The 13,779-nt window shown below is 40.8% G+C and overlaps 1 long non-coding RNA gene across 15 annotated transcripts in view; it reads right to left on the bottom strand.

The window, feature by feature from the left end:
* LOC141925843 (uncharacterized) overlaps nt 1-13,779 on the bottom strand; it is a 173,546-nt gene that overhangs the window by 5,760 nt on the left and 154,007 nt on the right. For 7 of the 15 annotated variants that reach the window (XR_012623958.1, XR_012623956.1, XR_012623946.1 and 4 more), the window contains 3 exons: nt 12,953-13,151; nt 10,876-10,983; nt 8,060-10,702 (listed from right to left, as the gene is read on the bottom strand). This is a non-coding gene — a long non-coding RNA (uncharacterized LOC141925843). Of the gene's footprint in view, nt 1-4,540; nt 4,758-8,059; nt 10,703-10,875; nt 10,984-12,952; nt 13,152-13,779 lie in introns of all 15 variants that reach the window. The other 8 variants (XR_012623957.1, XR_012623952.1, XR_012623951.1 and 5 more) reach the window with 8 other exon arrangements.

Consider the following 13,779-nt stretch of genomic DNA (forward strand, 5'->3'; position numbering starts at 1 on the left):
TAGACTTCACAACAGCTAAGTTAAGGGATGCTCAGGAAGGTTTCTTTAAGAGTTGAAATAGTACTGTTTTATTTTATCTGAAACAAAATTTGATATGCTTTTATTTTCCAGGAAACAAAAACTAGGTGCACTACTAAATTAAAACCCAATTATTCTCATAGTTCTCATACCATCTTAGCTACTGTCCCATCCTTCCTGTTTTCTACACCAAGAGCCTCAAGTATAACCACATGGGGATGCATGTATGGTTGCTCACTGACTTGCTCTTTCCTGAACATCTGCTGAACAGCGTCTTATTTGAATGAATTATGAGTTTGGCTTAGAGCAGGTCAGAAAATTTCCATCAGAACAGTTTTCTTGAAGAAAATAGCTTTCAGGTAGAGGGAATTTTTTGTAAAACTATAAAATTCCATTTTTCCATAGAAAATGGGAATTCTGTTCAAAATTCAATACACACTTCACTGAAGATGCATGAAAAAGAGTAGAAATTTTTTATTACAAATGAAAAAACTTCCATCATGTTTTCAGTGAAAAAATAATCAAACAATGTACTAAGTGGTACTAATTCATGTTTTATATTTGTTACGCTGATGAGTGTAAATCTGGAGTAACTCACTTGGCCTCAGTGAAGTTACTTTGATTTATACTGTTGTAAAAAAGATTGAAATCTCAGTCTGTGTGGTTGGTTCTTGTGATTAATACCTTTGCCTTCTAGGTACATACATACAGAAATAAAAAACCCAAAAAACATGAGGCTTGATGGGTTCTGGGTTTGGACTGTTGTGAAGAGTTCTAAGTCCCGGTGGATTCAGTTTCAGGATTGCTGATCAGACACATGTAAAAAATGTGGGAACTTATAATTAAAAGTAAGAACATGCAGCCAAGTATTTTAAAATTAATTTACAACTATATTTTTATCAGCTATAGTTTGAAAATGATCAGTGTTATACAGAACACTGGCTCAATTTTAAAGGGTAAGTCCATTTCTTCCAGTAAATTAAACATATTGTAAAATATCTTTAGAGCTGATGATGGATGAGTTTAACAGCATCTTAGCAATACTGAAAAGTCTTTATAAGTCTTTAGATTTATTTGTAGACCAATATATTTCCTCTTTCACTTGTTAAAAAAAAAATACCCCTTTGTTCTTGCCTTCAGAAGGCCACAAGCCATTCCCACAGAAGCCAAATGCGGGGTAAAAAGTCTTTGTATTACCAGAAGTACTTCAGGATCTGGATTATGAGTCAACGGTAGTTACACTTCACAGATTGAAGTAGAGAAATTAGGTATCAATATGCAAATGCTACTTTTTATTTTTAATTCGGCTGGTTTGCAGGCCAGATCATTTAATCTAGAAGTATCAATTGAAATGATCACTAATGTTGCACTGCTTTAGGTTGACAGGTATCAACCTGAGCAAGAACTCTTGCAATCAGCTTTTAATGCTTTTTCAAAGTGGTGCCAAAGTTTTAGACCTGGTAAATAAGTAATTGTGGGTAATTCTGGTTTCCAAGGTAAATAAATAAAGTGAAGAAAACAGGATGAGGGCAAATTCATCCCTGGTGTAAACTCACTGACTTCAGTGGTATTACACTAGAACTAGTTGTGGAGTAGGATTTCTTATGCAAACAGTAACATGAATTGTGTTAAATAAGAAAGTTCCTTAAATCATGCCTTGGGCAAAATAGCTCAGTTAATCCCAAAATGTTGTTGCAAGAAAATTCCTTCCTTTCCACAGTGTTCTAGGGGAGCTATAAGGCACGTTACATAGTCAAGCTTTTCCAAAGCATTTAAATAATTTTTTTTTCTTGTTTCAGATCAACACACTATTTTTGTGAAGTATTTTATTGATTAATTTTCATATCTCCCCCCAACCACAAACCAAACAGACTTACAAGGTTACTTAATGCAAAACTTCATGTTTTTGCCAGTTAGTTCTTGCATATGTTACAGAAAATATCAACTCTGCTTCCCTGTCTGTAGGCACCTAAAATAATCTGGCCCCCATTTTAAATATGCTTGTATGAAGTCAGGGGACATTTTCCTAGAGTTACCTCAGCACTAGGTAACACAGCTGTCCAGGAATAAATTTTTTAATTTCAGTATATAATAAAACCAAAAGGAAGTGAAAATGCCTGGTGTAATTAAACGTTGGCATTGTTTGCTTTGACTCACTCAGAAGCTAGGAGCTGATTTTTACTTTCAACTTTCTGCTATACACTTTCTAAAATCATATGAGAGAAAATAAACACTGAGATGACAATACTGAAATAATCCTGAAACATTTCAGAGAAGCCTCTACTGTGATTTTTCCCCTGTAATTGACATATGCAGTGATAAATTTTTTTGACAAAATAAAGTTTACAGGCAAAAAGGATTCTGCCAAATAATTTTCAGTGAGCTTCCTAAAGCAACGCTGCTGTGAAAAATAAAAATCATAATGAGTTTTATTTTATCCTGCTTTATTTAAGAGCCCAATGTGTCTGTATGTTGTGACCATGCCCATTTGTGATTAACCCTAGAGCCTGATAGTTTTGGGTTTGTCTCAGTGCTGAGTGATTGCTTTCTTTCCTGGCAATTGCTCTCATTTTTCTGAAGAAGGCAACTTTCATGTGAGCAGAGCAGCCTGCTCCCTATTCCCTTCACAGCAGTTCCATGTGCAGAACAGCAACCACAGAAGTCCACTCTGCTTTGCTAGAGTTGTACCATGCACCAGACCCACTCACAATACCAGCAGTCTGAAATACTGCTGAGTAGGGGCAGCAGGAGCTGGGTCTTAATGATTTGCCCCCTTCCAATCATTTGGGTTTATTGATTTCTCTAATTAAATATGCATTTCACTTCACCATTATTCCCAATGATCCCATTCAATCTCAATGACAGGGCCAGAGTAGGAGGGCCTTTGCTTACAAACTGCTTTTGGAAAGAGTAAGCCCCTGTAGGGGCTCTTGAATACCTCCAAGTATTAGTCCAATGCTATTTGGCTACATCCTCCTTTCCTCATTGCCCTGTTTCCACCTACCTATTCAGGCCTCTCTTCTGTCTCCCTTTCAATGGAGGCTTCCAGCTTAGCTTTGGAAGTCTGGAGCTGCAGCTCTGATTGACAGTTGTGTATGTAAAGCTGATTTATTTGGCTGGCATGGTGCTGTGCCAGGTAAGAGGTCATCTCAATGGTGAAGCTGTTAAGAAACTAATTGTGTGATGAACTGCAGTTACGAGAGTCTTTACTTTTAGATGAAGTGTTTGCTTCATCTAATCACATTTGCTACCAAGGATTGTTCTTGTTTGCCCCTTTTCCACTGTTTGAATTGGAAGAATACCAGGTTTATAGCAGGGATGGGCTTGGCCAGTTGGCTCCCAAGCCTTTATTGTTAGCTTGTAGGTCCCTTCATTTGTTAAAAGACTGAAATACTGTCACTGCTGTGTTTCCTTGCTTTCTCATCTCAAACTAGGAGGCATTGAACTTGCCAAAATCTGAGTTCAGCACTCTGTGTTTGTTCTGCTTGTGTTAATGAAGTCACTAATCCCTAAATGAAGGGCAGGGAGCTGTTTGGGTTAGCAATTGCATCATCTTTAACACAGAAAACAGAATCCCTCACAACACAGGTGAGTTAACGAGAACATTATTTCCCTCTGCTTTGCTTTCAAATGTCTTTCTGAACAGTGGGTCTAAACTGAAACCTTGGGTTGCAAAATACCAGTCTGTCAGAAGAGAGAAATCAGGGAAGAACTCTGTGCCACAAGATCACCTTTAATTAGGTCTTGCTCATTGCAAGCAAACACACCTTGTTAGGCATTTACCTAACAGAAAAGCAGCCATACCGCAGCTTGTCTTTGCTGTTTCTACCTGGGGAAGAAGCGCTGGTAAAGGGTGGACCTAACATAAGCTAAATGCTTCCCATCATCAAACCACAGCTTCCATGGGACCAGTGCCAATCACTTTTCTCCAGTCATGGGTGCTGTGCAGTAGCACCAGAAACATGACCTCAGATAGTTTGTCACTCTGCGTGTAACGCAGATTTAATGCTGTTTGCATGAAGTTGGTGATCACATTTTTCTCTGGAGAAGATTATGTTGATTTTGCTTATAGATATCAGTTTCAAGTCAACATTGACTCATTCTAAATCAGACTAGCTTGAGGTGAAAACTTCGAGTTTCTCCTGATGCCAGTGCAAAACTTTCTCCACAGTCACCACCTGCCTCCCAGAAAATGCATACTAAAGCCTGAGCCCAGGCTCCACACTGGCATGAGGGAGTGGCTGCAAATGGCTCTGGGTATTTTGCAGAGCCCTTATAAGAAATAGTTTTAGAGGCCATTCTTAAATAAGTTACTTTTACCTGTTACAAATATGTTTCAAATTTGACATGTATCATTCAGAATCTAATTCTTAGCTGGTGTTACTCTTATCTTTTCCTTTGCATACAACAGTATGCAACACTGCTTGCGTTAGTCCTTGTGCCCTGTTCCTTTCCTTTTGAGTCCAATAGAAAGTTTCCTATAGACTTTGCTGAGCAGTGAGACAGACCTGCTAAACTTTACCTGTGAGGGCAATTTCCTCCCTTCTTCATGGTCTCATTCAGCAAGGGCATATTGAAAGCAGTGCACTTGCAGCAGTCTACCCGAGCATTAGGAGGTGCACCCTCTCAAAAGCCAAGAGCTTCAAAAGGGAGCCTGCACTCAGTGGTAAGAAACAGCAGGCAAAGGAAAATGACAGCTGGAGCTCAAGGAGTAGGAAAGGTTTGGTGAGCAAGGATTTCTGGGGAAAGTGGAAAAAAGGAAATAATTAAAACAGGATCATGAGTTGAGGCTTACTCTGATATACCAAACCATAAATTATAGAGGAGAGGCAGAATTTGCTTGTCCTTGTGACATTGCACATTAATGAACCAGGACTGCTCTGTGATATTCTGCACAGACTAGAATTTATGTGGCCCTCCTTGCCCTAACCATGATTTTTTCAACTCAAAGAGAGATTACAGATTTGATAAACAGGAAAATGATAAGAAAAAGTCAGATCAGGAAGGAAACCTACATGCTGCCTGGTGGGATCATGGTAATAGTAGATGTAGGTTTTGTGGTGCCTGAGGACCATCAGAGCATTGTAGAAACCACAGAAATGAGCCGGTGGTCATGCTGCTGCACTGGTGGCAGCTTTGAAGAAATCAGATCAATATAGATTTCTTCTACACAGTCATGTAGAATGGCATGAACATCCAGAAACCCATTTCCATCGCTGGTTATTCGTGTATCTCCCTCCAAGCCCTCGCATAGTTTGACCTGTACATCCTCCTCACATACCACACTCCCCCAAAAGATTAGCAGCATTTATCTTGCATGTGTGCAGGTGCACATGCGCCTGACCAGCTTGGGCATGGAGTCACTACTGTCCAGCCCCCAGTCATTTTCTGGGTCCTCCTTAAAAGCAATTAGCAGCTTTAACATCAGAGAGCAAATTCAATCATGGAATAGCTCTCCTGCAATCGGTACAATTAGCAGGAATGCGTTTGACCCTGGCTTCACCTTCTCTGAAACACAGTTCCTGGTACAAACTGTTGCACTGCATTTGAGAGTGACATGTTACCAGTAACTGGATGTCAGGATCATTGTGTGAAAACAAACAAATCTCCAAATAACTGGGAAGTCTTGAACCAGAAATTGGCATAATAAAGGTAGAAATAATTCCTATTTTCCCATGTTACTTCTCCTTTCTTGTGATACAAAAACAATGCAGTGCACCACAGCCCTAACTCTGAACATGTGCCGTTATCCATAACGTCTTACAAAAGCACAGCCAAAGCGGGGGTTTGGCCACTCTGATGTGGAAATGTAAGTCTACTTGCACAGAGAGAATGTCTGAAACACTTCTCCCTGGTATCACAAGGAAAGTGAAAATCTTTTGTTTCATACATATTTTTCTTATGGAGCAGGATATTTTTACATTTTCTTTTGTTTTGAAGGAAACAGCAACAAAAATATCTTCTGCCTAGGCTTGCACTGCTTCTCTATTCATATGTAGATAAGAACCATCTATCTTAGAGCTGGGAGACTGGGATTCCTAAGGAAGAAGAAAAGTCTGGATGCCCAGCAGACCTGCATTACTGGCATGTTGCACCCAATCTCACCTGTGGTTCACTCTGGGAACAATATTCTTATTTCTTGAGGATATGGGGATTTGTGAGGCACTTACTTTTCATTAGAGGGATAAGGAAAAAAAAATAAATCTAAGAGGGAGCCAGCTCCTTGTCTGTAGGTGAGTTGAGGTCAAGATGACAAAGTATCTCTCTGAGATAGCGTTATTCAATTATAGCTCAAAGTATTTGTGAAAATGGTAAACTAATGAGTAGCACAGTGCTCTGTTTTGTCTGAAAAATTTAGGTGCTTGGTTGTAGAATAAGCTTTACTTCTTTACTTAGAAATACAGCCATTTCTTTCTTTCTTTACTTATTTTTGCTCATGAGAAACCTTGTCTTCCAGCCACACTCACACAATTGTAGTCCCTCTTCTCTTTTTAATTTTCTTTCTGACTTTCAAAGAATCCTTTCCGTCCTGTGTCACACTACCCTGCTCATTCTGTGACGTATGTACAATGACCTGTCTTCTCTGCATCATATGTGGTCTAATCCTTTTCCCTGAGCATCACTTGCCCAGTAATCCTTTTCCTTCTGTGACACAAGCACAAAACGCCCTTTCCTCCACTGTCACTTGCAGAACAATCCCTTACTTCTAGTAGCACATAGGCAGAAACCCTTTACTTTCCGTGCCAAACACATAATGATCACACTGTAGCTTTCCTTCAGTATAAGATTGACAATGCAGCCTTTATGTTAATTCTACAAAGAACACACCACTGTCCTTTGATTCCCAATTTATCCAAATATTAACCTTCATCTGACCAGTGAGGAGTATGAAATACCATGGTGAAAAAAGCAAGGTATACAGCCCAAATTTTTTTCTATGTTTTGAAGAACTTCAAGAAATAACCCCAACTTTTTGAAATGCTTAAAGAAAGAGATGAGAAGAAGTACATGGATATTATAGCATTTTCCCCATTACTCTTTTTTTTTCCCCCTTTTGCTCCCCTCTTTTTCAATGATATGATGAAAAAAAAGAGAGGCGGAACAAGAAGAAGGAATATAAAACTGGAGGTGACTCAGAACTGGAATCCAAACTTAGTCTTTTAAATAACTCTGGCTTGTGTACTTTACAGGTGAAATATTTTTTTAAAAAGCTAAACAAAAAGTTTAAAAATGTTTTGGCTTAACCCCTGCCTTCTACTGCAGCAGACCAGTTACCAGAGCAAATCAGAGTGAGAAAGCAAGAGACTAGTGATCACGACGACATGTCAAGTGTCATCAACTGAACAAGTCATTTTGCCTCCTTTGCTTTAAGCCTTATCCAAACTCAAACAGATACCTGCTTAACCAGGCCTTTGCAGCCTCCTCCGGCCAGGAGAGCCCTGACTGTAGCTCATCCTCTGGGCAACCACAGCAGAACAGGAAGCTCATGGGGCTTGGCAACGATTACCCTAATTTGATATCCCCTTTACACAGCAGTGTTGCATTTTGTGATGATTTGGGCTTAAAATGATCCTGTTTCTTTTTTTGGCCTACTTATTTCCACCCTACTGTCACAACATGCTTTCAAAACAGAGCTTAATTAATTAAATGCGAAGTCTGACCCTTTGCAGAAACCCTACATTTAGACCCATTGTTCTAAATTGGTTTTGTCTGCTATTGAAGTGGCATATGTTTGCCAGGATTGGTTTGACACTGTATCTTTGGTTAGCTACACATAAATTCCTTGTAAGACAAGCACTGGTTAATACCTCTAGGTGCTCCTGTGTTTGTAATATGCTCTGACATCTTATGTTGCTGGTGCATTTGAAACGCAGGATTTACTGTGTTTGCTCCTAGAGTAGCTGCGGTACATGCCATTAGCTCCTGATTGGTACTAGCCACGATGGCTGCTTGAACAAAATTCAGGGTGGAAAACCACCAGCACATTTTTTGAACAAAGATAGTAATTATGGTAATCATATCACTTTAGCATTTTTCTTGCCTGTGTTTATGAACAAGTGATGTGAGCCAATGAGAACAGCAGCTTCTTCCCTTCAAATTAATTCCTGCTTTGGAATATCAGGATAGATATGATAAGACTTTCAGTTTGGTATGTTTTCTTCTGCATCTTTTCAGTGGTGCATTACACATTCACTGTAATTCTTCACCTCTACTGTCACTTTTATGGCAGTGTTTTCCTTTTCCTCCTCTTCAGTCATGGGCATGCTAATCTTCTGTGTCACAAGCAGAACAACTCCTCCTTTATATGGGCCCCCTCCTCCCTGTGCACAGTCCTGGATTATGCAGTTAAAAGAAAAAATAATTTCGCCTATGAAACACAAAACAATGCTATTGTTACTGTTGTTATTTTTACTTCCATTAACCACTAAAACCAGTCTGGACTGAATAAATAAGCAGCTATTTGTGTTGTGGGTTTCAATGCTGATCATAACCCATTAACCCCATAGGAGCAAGGTCCCTGAAAATTCTGAATAATTGTGGGAGTAAACTGTGATGAATTGGGCCTGAGATAAGAGCCAGGCATCTTTAAAAAAATCTGGACCATGTTCTTGGCACTCAGGGTTTGTTCTATGTTGCAAGCATATCTTGCTTTTTTTATCTTCCCCCATTCAAATGAATCCCTTGGGAAACGCAGAAAGAGTCTACTTATAAAAAGTGTTTGCTATAGTTCCTTCTATTATTTTCTGATTATTTTTATTATTTTTTTTTTGACTGAAAATATTTGTATGTAAAGAGCACCTTACTATTCTTTGGGGCTCATCTGTTCATACTGCTTATTCTGTACTTGAAATTGCTATAAATCTCACCCTGGTCTCATATTTTTCCCCTCAAATAGAGACTTGTTAGCTGTAACTAGTCTTGGACATGCTCCTCTGACATGGACGCAGCTGATATAACATGGTTCAGTGAGCACAATCAGTTAGCAATATTCCTGGCACCAGTGTAAGTGTGCTGGCCTGTCCTTAACTAGCAAGCTGTGTGGCCAAACTGGTCCATAAGCTAAGGGTGGGTAGTTCTCTCTTACTACATCAGCTGCTGCTGGAAGCAAAGGAATGAATGTTTTTCACGTGTAACAATGAATTTTAAGATCTCTTCCCGAACAAGTACTTGGGAGGCAGAATGATAGCTCTACTCACAGATGCACAGCTCTGCAAAATAAAAAAAAAAGAGTTAGTACCCAGTTACAGTCTACCATGTATGCCCATGGGCATACATACCACCCTCCTCAGGTAAAAAAATATGAGGTTAAGAGACCAGCATTTCATTTGTTCTACTGCATAAAAGCAGCCATTCAACTACTTTGCCCCATAATTTCTGGATCAGTCCCAACCACTTCTAGCTGAATCGGACTGTCCCTTTCTGAGAGATGGATGGCTTTGATTTAAGGACACTGACTGACAGAGAACTTTCCCACATCCCTTTGTGATCAGTTACAAAGTTTACTGAACTGACCACTTGCTGTTCTCATGGCTACAAAACACGTATTGGCCACCTCGTATTGACATAAACCACGTGTGTAGTAAGCAAAGTGAAGAGGGCTCCTTACATGAGTAATGGTGGTGAGAACAAGCCCTGCACTAGGCCTCTGGATTCAGGAAATGCAGACTTTCAGGTTCAGAGGAGGAACTCAGCCTAAGATTGCAGCTGGTCAGAAGGACTGACACCACCACTTCATGCAGTGCTCTTCAGTGTTGGAAACTTTTGTTCTTACTGACTCATCTTCCCTTTCTCTGTCTCTGAGACCACAAACTATTTCTCAAATTTAAAACTGCTTACCTGCTGTGGTTGAAGAGCAGATGAAAATAAATAAATAAAAATTAAAAGAACATTAGGTGTAACATCCCTTTCTTTCAATGCTAGCTGTGTCGCAAGATGGACTGTGAGACAAAGGGCCAAATCCTGAACTGTGGGGAAGCAGAACTTGAAGTATGTAAATATTCTTTCTATACTTTAAGAAAACATGTGCAAACTGAGAAAAGTAGATATAGTGTTAAAAGATAATGTTATGAGAAAAATCTTGAGCATATTTAGATGTCTGAAAATATATCCTTAGTCTGAAAAACAGACTAAACAGACATAACTAGATATAATCAGTTAATATTAATAATGCTATGTAAGCTATGAGTAAGCGCCAACATTTAATGATTGGTTGTGAGACATATTCCAGAATATAGTACATTAAGTTTGAGCTTTGTTTTTATCACAGGAACATAATAACTGATAGGGACAAAATACTGAAGAGGTAAAGGAAGAAGAGGAAACCACTGTTTTTCAGGTCACAAAGAGTCTTAAGTTTTCTTATAGCATCTTTAACTGAAGTCAGTTTTGAGCAACTGATAACCTAACACTTTGCAGGACAGCATAGAACCGCAGCCTGATGATGAGTGCAGGAATAAGGGCTGACTAAGGAAATGTGTGAGCATTTGCAAGAGAGGGACCTTTGTTTCTTTAAGAAAATTTTGCATTATAGTAATACAAAGATAAGTTGCTTACGATACCTAACATGAAAATGTTGAATGTGCTGGTAAAATCTTGTAGTGAAGTTTAGAGATCTTTTCAATATTCCGAAGCATACTTTCCCCTTTGCCCTTCTCTCTCTTCTTCAGTATCTCCTTTTCTCTCCCTGAGGAAGAAACAATAATTTAATTCTGACTAATATACAGAAAGTCTCCTACGACCACGATGGTTAACTTATAATGAGATGTTTTATGACCCACAGCCTTGGCTTGACTAAATGCCTTCTGTGAAATTTTAGCTTTGTTTTACAGACCTGTAAGACCATACTTAAGGCCTTACCATTTCAGCAGAAGCTGTAGCTGGTGCTGGAGAGTGAGGGGGACTCCTGAAGCAAGTCACTGAACTGCAGAAGACCATTGCCTTGGGAAAACTGTGCTGATGCGAAACCTAGGAGAAAACACAACCACAACAGAAACCAGCATGCACATCTGTGAGCTGCCTCCTGCTCCTCATAAACAAGATCTATAAACTCATTGCCAAAAATTGAAAAAGCCCTCAAATAATCCTCTAAAAAAGACCACTGTAAACAGCTCAGAGAGCTGTTGTTTGACTTGTACAGGAAACCCCGTATCCACTTTCTCCACAGAAAGAGCAGGAATAGAGAAGGTCTGATGCTAACAGGCCCCATCCCCAGCAGTCCAAGCCCACCCACTTGCTAGTAAGGCTTTCGTTTGACTTCAGCCACCCTTGGTGTAGAAATACAGAATAACTGAATCAAAATGCTACAAAACTAAACTGCTGCTGTTCCCAACCCAAGCTGCTAATGGCCAATGGCTGAGACGGCCAAACTACATGAACAGGAGCAGTGCCGAGTTGGGCTCCCACCGCACCATGCCGGTGCCGAGCCTGGAAGGGGTGGGCACTGCAGTGCTGTGGGGCTGTGCCAGAGAGCACCTGCAGGTTGGGTCGCTCTCAGTGGTTTGTGTGCTTGGGTGACCCCCTGCTGCCTTTTGCTGCTTTAAGAGCCAGCTCATTTTCTTCAGAGGTAGAGGCCCGTGCTGCTGGCTGAGAAGGACCCTGGCTCAGCCTTGGGCCAAGATGGCAGGTATCATGCTTCCACCTCTGGTGCTGCCACAGATGTCACACCCAAAGACCTGGTGCCAGTAGGTGTTTCACTAAACAGAGATGCTGTGGATGCTTCTCGGAATGTAGGGTCAATAAGCTGTGCCTTCACATAGGGAAATGCAACATATGTTTCTGAAGGGCTGGAGACTACTAGTGAGAGCCCCTGTGTTATACATTACCCGCTGCAGTGACAGGTTCATATCTAGTCAGAGAGATGTGTGTTTCTCAAGGAGTAAGTTACAGTCTGGGGAAGGACTCTGTAGGCTTGGTGTTTACAGAAAACAGCAAACAGACGAAGGCTGTGGTGTTGGAGAGGAATCATGGCACAGTTGCATGAGTCAGTCTGGTATCAAAGTATTAGAGAATAAATTGCACTACCCCGACTGCAGATAATGCGCAGCAATGAAGTTTTATCTGTGCTCAAGTAAATATTTTTTATGCAGCTAAAGCTATGTTGTAGATGTTCTTCACTAGAATAGATTTTGCCTTTGCTAATCCTGTATTAATCTGTTGGTAGAGCTGTATCTGCATTATTACTACTGGGGTCCTTGCGGAGAGGAGCCACTGCGCACTGGGGGCACGGTTCCTCTCCACCTCCCTTTGCGGAGCTGCAGCTCGGAGTTCACGCTTGCTTGTGCCGGGGGGAGCACCCCGCACAGCCCCCGTTTCTATTACCACTGCGGTGCTCTGCCAGGAGAGGGAGCTAGGACTCTGAGATTCAGTGGCCTTTGATGTTTTCTGTTCACAAATCATGAAGGTGTTACAGCTCTCCAACACTAACACAGCCTTTCCTGTTCGGCTGGGTGGATATTCAGGGGGCGCATGATTTTCCATGGAGGCTACATGCTGCAGGAGAGGTTCTGTTCCTGCTGGATCCCAGAGGACTCTGATGCTCCGAACCGTGTTTTGAGGCTCTTGGTCACTTTTTCTGACTGCTTCCCCAGGTGAACTCCAATGGGAGTCTGGACTCAGTGAAAATGAAGTGAAGCCTACAGATTCTGGCATCATGCTATACTGCAAAACCACTGAAATGCAACCACTGTTGGAGTGGAGTTGGCCACCAATGGATGCATAGCAAGGCAAGCAACAGCTGGGAGGAGGGAAAAATTTTGGTTAAGGCTACCAGGTGGCGCACAGATGTTTGACAACATTTCTTTTAACTTAGAAACACATCAGCCTTCTTCCCCCTGCAGTATATGTGTTTCATTTTGAACAAGTAACTGGCAGCTGGGGAAAGTTATTAGAAAATGCTAAGTCTATGTTCCAGCACTTGCAACAGCAGCAGAATTACCTGTTTCCTCTTCTGCCCAAGCTTTCTGTCTCCTTTTTCCGATATTGTTGGCCTCAAGTCAAGTTTTGTTTAAGCTATGTATCAGAAGGGGAATAAGTGGAGCTCCAAGCTTGTTTGAAGAGTAGAAAAGGGAGTTTAAATAAAGCTGTCAGAGATACCAACACAACTATTATCTAGGTTCTGGATGTGGTTGGGCCTGCTGGTAAGAAAACAGGAAATAAGTGAGAAAACAATTCTTAAAAATGTGAAAACCAGCCAATTCTACAGGGTTCCGCTCTGTGCTCAGATGTCTGTAAGTGCTGATAAAAGAGCGCATATAATGAGAAAATGCTGTGTCATTATCAAGGGCCCTTTCAGCCTTATTTTAATTTTAGTTTTCTTCAAGTGCCAGAGTCTGGCAAGGTAAGGAGAATAACCTAATTTCTTCTTTGATGAATGAAATGTGGTCACTGACCAATCTACCCTATTTTCCTTCAAGTGGTGGATAGAGATTTGTGATTTCCTCCTATTTTCTACCTGATCTGAAAGTAAGAACAGAGAAATTTGGTGACAATTTTGGAGGCTAGAAGGAGAGATCCTCAAATGGTGCTGGGCTCTGTTAGCCAGGAGGTGCCTAGGAGCCAAGCTAGAGAAAGGATTGTTGGATGATAACATAGTGTGAGCAACCACTGGAAATTGTATGTGGGGAGGCTCCTTCATAAGAAGTGCATTTTATTGGCTCTGTTTTGAGTCAGAAAAATGCTGTGATCTTCTGATGCCCTCAACCTACATTACCCCATGGTCCAAAGAGTCAGCTTTGCCTGTTGGGAGGCACCAGCAGGCACTGC

The sequence above is a fragment of the Strix aluco genome, chromosome 7 (genome assembly GCF_031877795.1).
Source record: "Strix aluco isolate bStrAlu1 chromosome 7, bStrAlu1.hap1, whole genome shotgun sequence".
Lineage (NCBI taxonomy): Eukaryota > Metazoa > Chordata > Aves > Strigiformes > Strigidae > Strix > Strix aluco.